Source organism: Armigeres subalbatus, chromosome 3 (assembly GCF_024139115.2).
Source record: "Armigeres subalbatus isolate Guangzhou_Male chromosome 3, GZ_Asu_2, whole genome shotgun sequence".
NCBI classification, from domain to species: Eukaryota; Metazoa; Arthropoda; class Insecta; order Diptera; family Culicidae; genus Armigeres; species Armigeres subalbatus.
In genome coordinates, this window is record NC_085141.1 from 35685373 (window position 1) to 35700618 (window position 15246).

General features: G+C 40.1%; 1 long non-coding RNA gene across 3 annotated transcripts; it reads left to right on the forward strand.

The window, feature by feature from the left end:
* Window positions 1-9838: 9838 nt before the first annotated feature.
* Window positions 9839-15126, forward strand: LOC134227714 (uncharacterized). Of its 3 annotated transcripts, XR_009983740.1 has the most exons (8): window positions 9841-10031; window positions 10109-10195; window positions 10268-10661; window positions 11020-12123; window positions 12450-13460; window positions 13517-14094; window positions 14159-14298; window positions 14473-15124. It is a non-coding gene; the product is annotated as an uncharacterized LOC134227714 (long non-coding RNA). The 3 variants fall into 3 exon arrangements; XR_009983741.1 differs by having other exon boundaries at window positions 9839-10031; window positions 11020-12045; window positions 13517-14298; window positions 14473-15126; XR_009983739.1 differs by having other exon boundaries at window positions 13517-14298.
* Window positions 15127-15246: the final 120 nt, after the last annotated feature.

Consider the following 15246-nt stretch of genomic DNA (forward strand, 5'->3'; position numbering starts at 1 on the left):
TGGCAAGTATGACAGTACCCTCTTATTTGGCGCATAAATTTATACTCCAATGTCAAAATGCTCATATACTATCATAAACTGTCGTGGTATTTGTGAAAATTTGTATTGTTTACGCTTTTCACAAGAGAGAGTGATGTCGAAAGCACATAATAAATTAAAGATTGCAACGAACAAAAATACACCAAATCCGTAAAAATGTAGTGTTTCTACTTTATTCCTTACGCGAAATATGCAGATAAATAATTATGTTGGTAGAAGAAACTCTGTGCTGAGCAAAAACAGTTGTTTCTTGCATTATCCAAACTTTGTGCGTTTCAGAACATTTTCACTCACTGCAGTGTTTATTTTTCATAAACTACGGCGTAGTGTTAGTGCCGTCGGCATTCGATTTATTGGAGGCAACAAACATTTGACAGCTTAGCACCCGCCTGAATTTTCCATAAACAAATCAAAATGTTCCACGAAAAAACCCAGATTAATCCACCTAGCAGTGATGATGCCTTGTGGGCAGCAGGGACTATGTCCAAGGGATAGAAAAATCCCTCCCCAGGCCATCTGTGAGTTGTGGCGCATGCCTAGGATGTGGTGGAGTTTGACAGTGGGCCCTGTTAAACCTCTATAAAAAGCTGCATGAATCCACAAGTAGGCTCCGCCAAAGCGACCGTGTGCCGCTCAAAGCGCACAAGCCCAAGTCCTGGTGTAAGGTAGGACGCTAAACAGCCCTGACACGACGGCCCTCTGACGAGACAGGAGGTTTGCGCAGGCCCAATAGGCCGCCTTTAAAAACAACTATTATGAACGACATAGAAGATAATACGACTCGATACAATCGGCAACGACCTAGGCGACGAATAAAGGTTCACGATTGGAAGCTTGGATCATGGAACTGCAAGTCGCTAGGCTTCGCAGGTTGCGACAGGATAATCTACGATGAATTACATCCCCGCTACTTCGATGTCGTAGCGCTGCAGAAAATCTGCTGGACAGGACAGAAAGTGTGGAAAAGCGGGCATCTACTAAAGCTGTGGCACCTCAACGAGCTGGGAACCGGCTTCATAGTGCTGGGAAAGATGCGGCAACGCGTGATTGGGTGGCAGCTAATCAACACAAGGATGTGCAAGCTGAGAATAAAAGGCCGTTTCTTCAACCATAGCATCATCAACGTGCACTGCCCACACGAAGAGAGATCCGACGACGAGAAAGAAGCGTTCTATGCGCAGCTGGAGCAGACATACAATGGATGCCCACTGCGGGACGTCAAAATCGTCATCGGTGACATGAACTCTCAGGTAGGAAGGGAGGAAATGTATAGACTAGAAATACTAGAATAAGAGATCGGCGAAGACGCCATCTTGTTTCCATTCGAACCGTCAAAAGCGGTTCCAATTCGACTTGTTTACTTTTTGCCTCCATAAGAAGCAAGCAAAAAGTTCAAGTGCTGCCAGCATTATTTTCGCGATTTCATGCATTTTCATACGTTGCCAATTCGACAGTTTTTCACTCCGCCGGTCTCTGGTTATAGGGTTGCTAGTATAGACCGGTTATCGGATCGGATACCCGAGCAAAGGCAGATAACTGAAATGATATCAAACTGATAACAGGATTTGTTATCCTTATTATCATCTTGATATTTAGTTATCAATCATGAGATTAACTGATAACTGAATAATAACAAAATGTATTATCAATACAAATTTGGTATTTTCTTCTAAATTTTGTGTCGTTCAGATATCGGACTAAGCATTCTATTCTTTCAAACTTATTGTACAGCGCACAAAAAATTCTACTAATACGTTTTCGACGCAACCAAAACTAAGCGCCAGATAGGGCTCATTCACAAATTACATAACGCAACAAGGGGTGGGTGGGTATACAATATTGCGTTACACAATGTTACGGTTTGCCCAGGGGGTGGGTGGGTTCGTTCAGTTCTGTTACGGGTAACGTTTGATAATTAAAAAATATTAAAAACAAAATTACTAATTAAATTCAAAGTTGAAAGCATTATTATGTACTATGCAGAAAATTAAGGTAGAGCTCACTAAAAATACCAATTTATCATTTTTATGAAATTTTGGTAGGACGTTATGCGTCACAGATGGGGGTGGGTGGGTATACCGGAAATGTTACAAACAAGTCACAGAGGGGTGGGTGGGGGTTCAAATTTGTCTTTTTTGCGTTATGTAATTTGTGAATGAGCCCATAGGCGCTTAAGAAAAACATACCTGTAGCAAAAAAGCTACTTTGATAATTTTGAAAATTTGACCGCCACGCGGTGGTTTGTAGCGATGTAGAAGCCTTGAAAAAATGATCATGAAAGATGTCACAATACTTCTGCCAAATGTACCCGGCCAATGCTATGAAAAAAACATGAGCTGTTTCCAAACACTGAACTGAAATTTTCGTCTAAGCAGACTGTGACTTTCGTCGTTACTAAAGATATCTACTGATTGGTTTATTTCTCTGTCAACATAGGAATTTCCACAAAAGTTGAAATTTTCCTATCTGTTTTATACTATGCCTATTAACTTTACTTTCATTTCAGGTGTTGTTTAATAATGAAATATGTATCTGAGAACCAAGCGTTGTAGTTTGATAAGTACTTAAAATGTCCTTGCGGCTCCCAGAACATATGATCCAAGGGCATGTGCTCATTCAGGAACGTTGAATAGTCTTGACTAACCGCAATATAATTCGTCTTGGGATCCACAGTGTTTATGTATATGGGGAAGCGGAAAATTTAACTGGAAGTGTCGGATAATCAAAAAAATTTCAACGTGTGGAGAAAACAATTATGCTCGCACTTTAGTCGATTTATTAATGTGCTCAACCAAAGAGTAATTGCTCAACTACTGACAGTTTAAACCTAACGAGCAAGATCATCTGCAGTCAAACCTCCAATAGTCGATGTTGAAAGGACGGTCGACTCATGAGAATATCGATATGTGAAATAGAAAATCCTTTGGAAGGTGTTTGAATGGACCATCACAGTAGCCCAAAAAATATGTTTAATTAGTCGACCCGGCATACATTGTAAGCGAAAATGCGCGTTGTGGACTAGGTAGCCATACGAAATGGCCATGGCCCCGGGCTCCCACATAACCTTATGTACCAAAATCAACCTTTTTCGTACATTTCGGGCCCCCCGAAAACTGTCCGGTCCTGGATCCACCGAATAGCAACATTTTTTCACGGAATAATTCTTCCTGGGATCAGCAATGTTTTAGTTTATATATGCATATGGAAACATGAAACATTTCACTGTGAAATGCAAGGCTGTGGTTTAGTTTGAATAAAACCTATAACCGAAATCGATTTACAGCATGGTGCTGCTAGCAATCTAATGATTGATAATATAAGAGAGAAAAACTAACCTAAGCCTATTATTTAATTGGTCACAACTGAAAACAAAATGTATTCAATACAATAAAAGGACGATTAACCGTATTTATCCTAATTGATTGCCGATTCGCTATTTTGAATTAAATTCATTTCGGTTATCATTTTTGCTATGTTGACTTGTAATTCAACCATAATGATAACAATTCTAGTTATCAATATAACTGGATAATTAAGTTTGTTATTAATAAGTTATTCTGCTTTGCACTCTGTCCAGCCGACTGTTATTTACATAGGTGGTTATGGTATCATGATTTGATTATAAATAGTCTTCAGTAAATGCAAGATCGTAGAAAGCATAGTGCTCTTCTCTCCTGCTCTTCAAGAAAGCGTAATTGGGTCCTAAAGCCCTACATCGTTTATGGTTGCAAACGATAGTGCATCGGTCAAGAATACACGAACCGATGTTACATAAATTCTGAAAAATGTCTAAGTCAGTAAAAATGATATTTTTGTGTTTGAGACTTTTTAAGACATGTTTTGGGCTGAGCAACGCCTGTTGCTGGAAAAGCAACATTTCAGAACGAATGAACCATCAGCTCTAAACGTCAGGCCCGTATATTAACTGTCAAAGGTTGAGTCAAGTGCCCTGCGGCGTTTCGCTAGTGCATTTGATTCATATTTATATTATTCCATACGTCAAACAAGACCGAAAATGCCGAGGAAGCATTTTCCATCTATTTCTAAATTTCAAATTAAACAATGTTCATTTCGGCTTTTGAGTCGGAAGATAAACTGACGCATTCAGGATGATTAACTCCATCGTTCCCGGCGAGAAAATCGAATATCGAATCTTCATTTTAGGACCCAATTGGGTGAGTGCCTAGAGACGACGCCGTACAATCATTCGATTCAAGTTCGAATCCCAGTGAATGCCAACATTTTTTTCAATGCGTAACGAAGTCGGCAAAGAAGATTTAACTATTTTGGTCGATAAAACAGTGATGGCTGATAACTAAATAATAACTAAATTAATGATATGGAAATGCTAATATCATCTTCCAAACTAAATTAGTTATTTGAGTGAATAACATGTGTAACAAAATGTGTTATCAATTTGGTATCAGTGATAACCTAATTTGTTTTCAGGCAGTTATTTCTGGAACAAAATTCTGGTATCATTTTTGTTATGTTGGCTGTTAATTCAGCCAAAGTGATAACAAGTTCAGTTATCAATATGTTCGATAACCGGATAATAGAATTTGTTATCAATTAGTTTAAAAGACTATTATTCTTCCATTTACTTCCAGAATAATAGTCTTTTAACCTTGTAGCATTTCCCCTAAGACGCTCTAAAATAATTAATCATCAATTAGTTATTCATTTTTGCTCGGGTAGTCTGCACACCGTATCGAACGACAACGGCCAACGATGCATCAACTTTGCAGCCTCCCGCGGATTGGTAGTCCGAAGCAAATTCTTCCCCCGCAAGAATATCCACAAGGCCACTCTGTGGCTTTGAAAAGGAATGAACGTATACCAATTTGATGAATACTGTACGACTTGTATTTACTCATACCATGTGTGTTCCGATGGTTTCGTGGTATAGCAAGCGCTTTCCACCCCAGAGGTCAGCAGTTCGAACCTAGGTGAATTCAGTACAGAACATTTTGCTATTTTTTATACGCAAAAACAGTTTTTTGGCCATAACTCCAGATTGCGGGACTGAATTCCGCGTAGACTGCAACATGTTGCGAGCAAATCGGACAATGGGAAGTTCAAAAAAGTGTGTCTACAAAATTTGTACACATACACACATACACACACACACACACACACACACACACACACACACACACACACACACACACACACACACACACACACACACACACACACACACACACACACACACACACACACACACACACACACACACACACACACACACACACACACACACACATACACACATCGTCCCTAACCCCTAATCCCAAGGCGTTAAGCGACCCGTGCCGAGGGGATGCATGGCCAGGGGGGTGAAATAATGAGCTAGTCCTTGAATGGAGCCTGTGGGGTACCTGGGCACCCTCCACAGTAATTGTCCCTTACCGCGTCATGCTGGGCTCTGGCGTGGTGAACCTCTTTTCCCGAGCAACTCGTGGGACCAAAATGGAAAACCAAGTCATTTCTTCAATTAGTGGTAGTAGTGTAGGCGACAACCCCTTCGCAAGAGGTGGGTTGTTCAGGTCTCCGCCTAGGAGGCTAGATGCAATAGTCGGCAGCTCAGTGCCCAGCGCCAGCGTGGGTCACCTAACCATCAACCAGGTTCCGCCGGTAGAGGTTATAGACGGCCCATGGCTTGTGAAGGCGACGGATGGCGACGGAACAGCTGGACGCCTTCATCGACTTTGCGTCATCGATGCATAATATCAGTAAGGACCTCAAGAGGAGCTTGCTGAAACTTCGAAAGTCGATGTTGGACGCCAAGCTGGAGAGGGCGGTCGGGACGGCCAAGTCTAAACCCGTGAAATCCGTGGATTCGAGGTCTACCCAGACTGAGGCCCAAGGATTCGCGGACTCGGGCAAGGTCGAATCGATCGAGGGCGTGCCAGCGAACACGGTGGCGCCAAAGTCTACCCAGATTGAGGCTCAAGTATTCGCGGGCACGTCGGGGGTGACTGCTCCAACGGAGCAGACACAAAAACGGGGGAGACAGTCTCCAGGGGATGAGCTCCCTGGGGGCCGCTCCAAAACGCGGAGGGTTACTATCCCGAACAAGGGTAGTGGAGCTGGGAAGCTGAACCCCTGTCAGGTACCTCCAAAACCGGGGGAGGAAGGAGCTGGAAAGGTTCGTTCACCCAGGAAAGACGGTGGTAAGGGGTTACGGCAGGCTGAGAGATCTCAGCCTCAGCCTCAATCTTTTTCTTCAATATTCAAGAGTTTGTCAAACTTTTCCTGTCGTCTGGGGTCTGCTTAACGCTGCCACAGAGCTAACAAACTTTATACAGGCTCTGTAATAGCCCTATATACAGAAAAAATATTTCAAGCTCTTTTTCACATCGCATATGCAAAAACACATGGGGAAAAAATCCGCGGACAAATTTCCCGAAGTGTAAGGTAGCCTTAAAGGCGAAGCCAGCCTTTAAACACTGAAAATAATTCCGACAAGAAAAAGTTTTTGTTAGAAAAACTTTTTTTCCTTAAGAGTGCCCAGCTTGCGATGTACGGACGGTTGGTAGGGAACATAATCACCTATCTTGAGACAAAATTTCATTTAAATAAAATAGGGCGTTTTTTCGCAAATCGACTTTAAAATTTTTAAACTGATTTTTTTCAGTGTAGGGCTCAATTTGGATTGTTTCCGATATTTTCACTAGAAAGTTTGACTGATTTTGCGATGGTCACCCATACAACACTTTTTTGTGGGATGCGTCGTTTTTCTATTATATCCATTTGAAAATATTAGCAAAAAAATTTCAGCTCTTTTCAAAGGATAGTCTAGATTAAATTTGGAAAAACATTTTTGTTTTCATTTCGGATCATCTGGTGATTTTTCATTTCTCATTTTTCATTTCTTACTTCTTACTTTTCACTCCTCACTTCGCACTTCTCACGTCTCACTTTTCACTTCTCACTGCTCACATCGGCCCATACTCCATTGCACAGTGACGTCACGCACGACTTTTGACAGGTACTGGTCCTATTATTTACAGACGACTTTATTTTAATTTTGAGATACTTCTACCATTCTTTGGATTTTCTGATCGATAGTTGCCTAAACTTATCGATAATTACCAATATTTGAATGCGGAATGTACGGAATGTCTTCAACAACATGAACATCAACAACAGTCCGAAACGTAAACAACAGGACCAGTACCTGTCAAAATAGTGAGGTTAGGTTTGCCGCGCGCAATGATCTATAGGGGAAAGAAATGGCAGAAATGACGCTTAACTTTTAAAAAGAACATATGTCACCTTTTATTCATGAATTAATTTGTGTACTGCAATCAAAAGCTATCATATTGGTCTGTTGATCGCAATATTAAAATTCATTCATGAAAATCTGGGTGCTGCGGATAGAGCCGCTTTTCTGCTCTCAAGCGAGTAGATGGATATTTTGAAATCAGTCACATAAGCAAAATTATTTTGCAGTTTCTTGGCTGTCAAACATTTCCCGCTCTTCGAATTTCTCTTTCCACGCTGCATGAAGGCGCACAAATGCGCGAGACTCCACATGACTTTACGATGGTTTACATACATTCCTGCTCCAACCAGCTGCTGAATCTTGAGAAATTTCGTAACGAGTGCTTTTTAATTGCATTCCTACTAATTTTCAACTCGAAATATAATGTGAAAATATTTGTTACAAAGAATACAAAACTCAATCTAAGTTTATTTTTATTTTTTTCCCAAATAATAACAATACTTCTCAATGTAGGATCTGAAACGAACATAACCACAATCTTCAATGTTTGGCTCCGGCACAATAGAAAATTTTGGCTTCGGTTTGACAACCAAATCGATTCTATCCGCACCACCCAGATGAAAATATGTTTCTTAGGTCATTTTGAAAAAATAAACGAGAATTTTCAGTGTATATTGCGCACTTCCCACCTCGTTGGACTCCGCACTTCAGAAGTGCGAGATAGTCATAAGTGCGAGATGTCAAAATCCTTTGTTCTCCCGGTTGGCGGGCTGATGAATCGGGTGAAACGGGTTGGCGCCAACGAAAGTTGTTTATGTTTTCAAATGAACACGTGGGCTCGGCAGGGTTGCCAGTACATTCGTTTGATCAAACTCTAGAAAAATAATAATGATTTGTAGTGAAAGTTAATCTTTTCGCTACTTTCAAGTTAGTTATAATTTGAATTCTTTGTGGAAGCATATTACAATAATTGCAATAGTGGTTCAACAGACGATTATTTCCAAGTTTCATGCATTTAGATGAAGCTTGGAATAATAATAGATATTGTAAAATATTCGACATCACTGCTCAAAGTGCGATCTATGATTTTCCCAAAAATCCATCGAGAGCTGGAAATGGCAATACATGAAATCTTAAAATAGGTACTTTTTAACTCATTAATGGGTTTCTATGTTTCTTTGTGAAGTTTTTTCTTCCGTGTAAGTTGTGTATTCTATACACTGAGAACCGAAACTATCCAAAATGGAGTTTAAAAGAATTCAAAAATAAGTTCTTTGTCAAGACCTCTGTTTTGGATACATTTCTATTTTGATTGATGGATACTTTTAACTTATATTTGAAGTCTTCTACACATACTTACTTTTCAGTAATTCACTGCATTGAGAAAGTATCCAAAATGCAGTGTTTTGACTATACATCATTTTGGATGAAAAAATACTTGGTGACGCCACTTTGAATTCATTTGGCACCATCATTGCAGCGTTAATTTGCCAAAAAAGATTATTTAATATACTTATCTATAATAAACAATCCATTGAATAGCAAAAAGGTAAGTCAGAATGATTATTTTAATATATATATGTGTGCTAAAGTTATGATTTCAGCAGTGTCGTTTGCCAAAAATACTTTTTTCATCTGGTATTCTGCTTGCCATTTTAAGAAACCTAACCTACAAGATTTGCGCAAGGAATCCTCAAAGGTGGAGTGTGGAGCCAAAAATGGAGTATAATGCAAAGGTAAAGAGTGATTATATTTTCTTAATATATATTTATTAACTTGAAGTCGGAATATTGCAATGCAACGGAAGTGGTGGACATTGTTTGAACACACAATGGCTGTCAAATCCTGCAACTTAGGTTGCCATTTCGTCGCATTGCTTTCGACAAGAAATATATACGGGATCCTAATAATGAGACCGGTTTTTCTTCCTTTATTCAGAAATCTTGGCGCGGAAATGAACTTCAAATACAAAACCTCGAAGCACCGATGAGACAGCCAACATAGTTTATGAAAATCAAGCTCGCAGTGGAAGCAGCGCGGTGTGAAACTAAGCATAGTTAGAAGGGTCGAGTAAACCTCGAACCAAAGATGTAATCAAACTAAACTGCCTGTTGAATTCATTTTAACATTTGTAACACTTCTGTATACAATTGAATAAAGTCTCCAAGTTTATTTTTCTATGGTACGAATATGCTGTTACTTTTAAAATCAATCCTTTTTTTTATTTTTATCCAGAAATTTATCAGGACTCCATTTTGAGTAATTTTAATCCAGAAGTAAGTCTTTGGGGAACAGGTTAATTTTACTCAACGATGTTTTTCTTTGAAACTACCTAAAATTAAGTACTTTGCGAATAACTCAATTTTGAGTGGTTGCACTTAGCTGTCAAGATGAGTTAAAAAGACTTAATTTTGGATAGTTTCGTATTTCAGTGTATGCTGTCAGTGTGCCAAAACAAACCTATTGTGAGAGATACACGCTTAGATCAATTTACCTATATATGGGTACTTCAATCACCCATATTTAGGTAATGTTTAATTTACCTATAATATGGGTGAAATGTACGGAGTTTATCAGTAAATTTCACTCATATTGTTGATAAAGTGATTTTACCAATATATGGGTAAAAATATTTACCCATATTTGGGTGAAAAAAAATTAGTGTTCGCGTGTTTGTTTTCATCGTTTTCATAAAACTAAAGAAAACATAAAACATGTCCAGATTGAATTTATTTCGGTCGTCTGGCTGAACATTATGACGGTGAGTAAATTCAGGCTTATTAAATAATGGTTAACTGCATTTGCATTTATCTTATTCTGCATTTTGTCGTTTAAAAGGTACTGAGCATGAGAAGTCACAAGAGGCTCGGACCAATCTGAACCTCCCGGGAACCAATGGAGTATCTGCACCCGTTGCATAAACAGGTAAGCCAATTTGTTATCCGCTTCTCTCACAGTAACACCGTAACAAATATATTATTCCTTCTCCTCTTCCAGCCGCGGAAACGGACACCTTCAACAACATCGCAAATAAATCCTGCCGGATCTCCAGCTGCGACCGCTCCGACAATAAGACACCTGTCTAGATGCTGCATTCCAAACCTTTTGCGGTCTACTCTAGGAATACGGGAAGAAGGTGGGCTATTTTTTTGTTGCTTCAAGCCAGCGCGCAGTCGGGACCGCAGATACAACTGCGTCGGTGATGTAACCGCAGCCAGTGTGCTCCTCAGTGAAGTGGACAACTCACAATGCCACCATCAAACAGAACTTTAGCCCCCGGATTTTCAACACAGTGAAATGCGAATGTTAGCCTATAATCTTTGAATCAGTATCCTTGCACCGATACCCTCCTATCAGTATTCAACCCCCGGACCCACCAAGTACCGTTGAGGTAAGTTTCGGTGAATTATTCTTAATGGAATTAGGAAGCTTTTTCACAATTTGTTTTGAATTATTCTTACTCCGGTAGTAGTACCATTAATCGTAAAATCGCAATAGAGAAGATTCCGATATGGGAACGTCCACAAATTACGTCACGCTTAGAGGGGGGAGGGGGGGTTCGGTGAAGTGTGACGATCCATACAAAAATTTCAGACGCTTCATACAAAAAGTGTGACATAGGGGGGAGGGGGGGTTGAAAAAACCCAATTTTTGCGTTACGTAATTAATGGATCTTCCCTATTCACCAAATGAGTATTTGGTGCACAACTCTATTTTTACAATGTCTAAATTCCTTTCTCTTTTAACAGGAACTACCGACACCCGTGATTAAACACACCCATGTACAAGCAGCAAACCTGAGTATCCGGAAGCACTCCTACCACGGTGTAATTTCCGGCTCCTGCAGTTATATGAGCGAACTTATGTTGGTGCAGACCAACCATTATTGTATTATATTTATTTTGTTAAAAATTATATTTTTTTGTTATAATAAAATGACAGATATTATGATTATTTTTAAAAGTAATATGTTTTTATTAGAAAAAGTAAGAATGGCTCCAAACAAAAAAAAAATCACCCAAATTTGGGTAAAGTTTACCAATAAATCATCTCCATTCAACTACCTATATATGGGTAAACTCAGTTTACTCATATTTGAGTGTTGACCATTTCACCCATATCTACACTCAGAAATAAATTTATACTAAATAGGTTAGAAGTCATACTAACTGACTATTCGCCTGGTTGACCCCAAACTCGTATATGATCCAACAATACCGCGATAGTATAACCAGGAACTAATAACCGGGACGTGAGTGTCCCGAAGAACCGATTAAAAATTCATGCAACCCACGAAGAGCTGACGAGACCAGCACCGCCAGAGGCGCTAGTGTATTTTACTCAAATTTGGATAAATTTATTTGAAAGTGTTTTGTTCTGTGTAGACTTATTTTTTCGCATTTTGTTGTGAGTTTTGTTTATGTTTACGTTCCAGTTTTTCATCATTGTTTTTCTGTGCTCCCGGCCGATCAAAAATTTTCTAAATTTTTCAATTTTTTTTCAAAATTAAAATCCTCTAGCCTCCTTCCGCCAGTTCGGGCGCATTTATCGTGCATATTGTGACCGAGTCTTATAAATAGACGAAATGCATAAAAAAAACAAATCCGTTAGCGGTAGCCCTAGCATGGAGGAGGACTGTTCCATTTTGTCAGCGGTGAACGAAGCAGCGGCAATTCTCGTCGGAATCATTGAAATTTTTCCAGGAGTTCCTAAAGGATTCTCATCGAAATCCCTAAAGAAACGGAGGAAAGACTGAAGAAGCCGACGGTGCAGGTGTTTGTCTCGATTTTGAGTGAATTTCACGGTGACTGGAAGAAGTTTCATGATGATGTTTTTGAGGAAGATATGTTTTGGTGAGATATGTTGAAGAAAATGCTTTGAACACTTCGTCCTCATCGGTCTTTACTTAGCTCTCAATGGTACAGGAAAATTGATTAGTTTTAGAATGGCGCAAAGCAAATCTTTTCGGAAATATCCTGATTGGATGAACTGGTTCGAGTTGGTGATCGTCCGGAAATTACTCTTCTTTCAAAAGTTCGCCGCAAGTGATTTCTCCAACGCTACTAATTGTTTTGTTTCCAATAATTTGTTTGCTTGATATGACCGCTCGTGTCGTTAAAATATCTTTTCTAAATACACATCCACAATCCGTCTTAAATATACTTTATATTTTCCGCAGTGTTGCAGTTATCCAGCAATCCACTCTGGATGGGTTCGTTCAGGAGGAGATGTGGATGATAGTGGACAGCGACGGCTCGGATTTCATATCGGGCTCAAGAAGTTTTTCGCGCATTAACTGATTGGAAGTTGAACTGCAGTCTACGGTTAGACGAAGAGGAGATATACAATGTTGAAGTCGATCGCATTTGGATATGTTGCTGGGAAATGGACTAGTGCACATACGATGCAGTGTGCCAGCCAAGAGGTTGGCATGACTGATAAAGCACACCGTATTCTACGTGAGAAATGTTGTGCTACGAAAGCGCACGAAATTGTTTGGAGTTGAATTGGTCCGTGCCGCACAGTACATTTTTCGATTACGGAAGACCGGTATGTGGCAGTTCCTGACGGGGTTCGATTAACTACATATGAATATACGCTGTGGAAACTTTGCCTGCAGTTCGACTAACTCAACATGAAGTTGATCAGCAATTAATAATTTGCGTTGGTGATCATCAGAAGGAGAAATTCAGAAATGATTTAGTAAGGATACCACCGAAGGATTTGTACTATTTGCTACAGGTGTTTTCTAACATAGCTCGCTAGGGAGATTAACGGCATCGAGTTCATACTGACGATTGTGTTAAATCTATTTGACGGGACTTTATGACATTTATGTCAATTTAATTGATTATCAAATAAGATCGATTGTCTAAACGAATATGCCGAAGACTTCAGCTGCAATTCGGTGAAGGATCTGCTTTATAATATCGTGTTTAAGCATAACTCAAATTCATTCACGAAAAAATGTTACTAAGGTCCTTTTGACAAAATAAGCGAGCATTCCTCGTTGGTGTCTCTGCTGCAGCCAGTGAAGAAGGATATAAATATTTAGCGCGAGCAGGATAAATTTGGCGCTGGAGCACACAGTGGAATGACTTTAAGCTGCTCGTCAACTGGTTACTAAACAACAGGTTCACCACCATTCAAAATTCAACTGCACAAGTGATTCTGATCCATTTGTTGACCTGTAAGTACCTGATATTAGCTTCTCATTTCACTCCCTCAAATTATCGACTATTTCAGAATCAACAAGTAATTCCACTCACGACATACACATCAGTTGCATGTCTCGATACAAAAGTCTAAAAAACACGTACCAGACGTCTCGGAAGCCTACAAGGTATTATTGAAAGTCTCAATTTGAGACCAATACTGCACAGGAGAAATGGTGTTGTTAAATGATCAGACTACTGCGGCGTTACTGCATGGACCAGAGTGTTGAGATCAACAACGGAATGATGAAAAACCTTGCACTGGTTCTGCGCCACATACTCGAATTGTAACGCGCCTAACAGATCTAATACGACGTGATCGTAAATCGTCCAATAGATATCGACTTTGCAATTCTCATCAACACATGGATTCAGTGCCGAAAACCTACCACAAAAGGTTGGAACAAATTCGATTACTGTTTAATGACCACCGGTAAATGGTGGTTGTTCGAAGTCTACAGCTTATTACGCTACTGTTCCTCGAGTGCTCCGAAAGTTCGAATGAAGCGAAAACGCAAACTAGAACCATTACTTCTGACAGACGTTCCAATCGATGTCCACGGTGAAGAGGATTTAGACCTCGGTGAACGGTCGATATCTATTTTCTCAGTACGTCGATTTTCAATTTTCCCTGAACCAGAATGACCAATGCACGAACTATCCGCTATTGCAGCGCTACGCCAAGTCTCAAGCCGATTTGAACGCCCTGTGTCGGAAGTACAAAGTGCTGGTCACCGAACAGTAGATAATGCGGGACAAAACTTTGATCGCGACGAATGCATTAAGTGACGGGAAGAAAAAATAGTCGGGAAGGTAAGTCACGGTTTAGTTTAGATTTAGTTTGTTTTTGATACAAAAGAATTTGTATCGATTGTGTTCATGATTTTAAAATTTAAGAATCTGCTGAATCTTGCTTCTTGCTGATTTTGGAAGTTCACATACACCACACCAACAAACCATCTTATATACATTTTATCCTTTCCGCAGCGCTGCAGTTCTCCAGCAATCCACTGAGTTCAGGTGCAATCTGAAGGATTCGATGAAGCAGTTGTGCTCCCAATGTGACCCATCCTCGGACCCATCCACGTACGAAGTAATCGCAACCCGAAAAATCTACGAGACTCAAGGCCTTCATCCACTGCTCTGCATTCTTCCGCCCAATGCGCCCGTGTTGCTAAATCCTACGTTTCCGTAGTCCGTGTCCGACCCAACTGGTCGCCCCAATTAAATTTCCATTATGTTCGCATTCCTACGAAAAGACATCACCGACAAGCGCTTCTCAACGGACGCTCGTAGTATGATGATTGATGGTGAAGCTGGCTGCCACCTAACCATCACAACTAGGCACAATCATCCGTTTGTATGCTGTTAAACGTCCTGTGAAGTCCTATCGGGATCGCAAACAGGGCGACTGCACTGGTACAACTGCCCATCGAGGGATAATGGATCTGCTGCTGCTGCCGATAAGAAAACGAAACGAATTTCTCGAACAGCTGAAACTGGACACGATCCGCGCGATTGAACCGGGTAAACATGAACCGCTCGGTTGTTCTGGAGGTGGTTGTGGACAGCGATGGGGTATAGACATCTTTCGATTGCGGAAGATCGGTACGTGGCAGTACTTGACAGGGTTTGCTTCCGATCAACTACCAGATCAAGAAAAAAATGAAATAAATGCTATTAGTGCTTCCAAAAATACTGTATATGATCATTTTTTTAGTTCAAAATCGGATTCAATTTGGGTTGGATTTGAATAGGTTC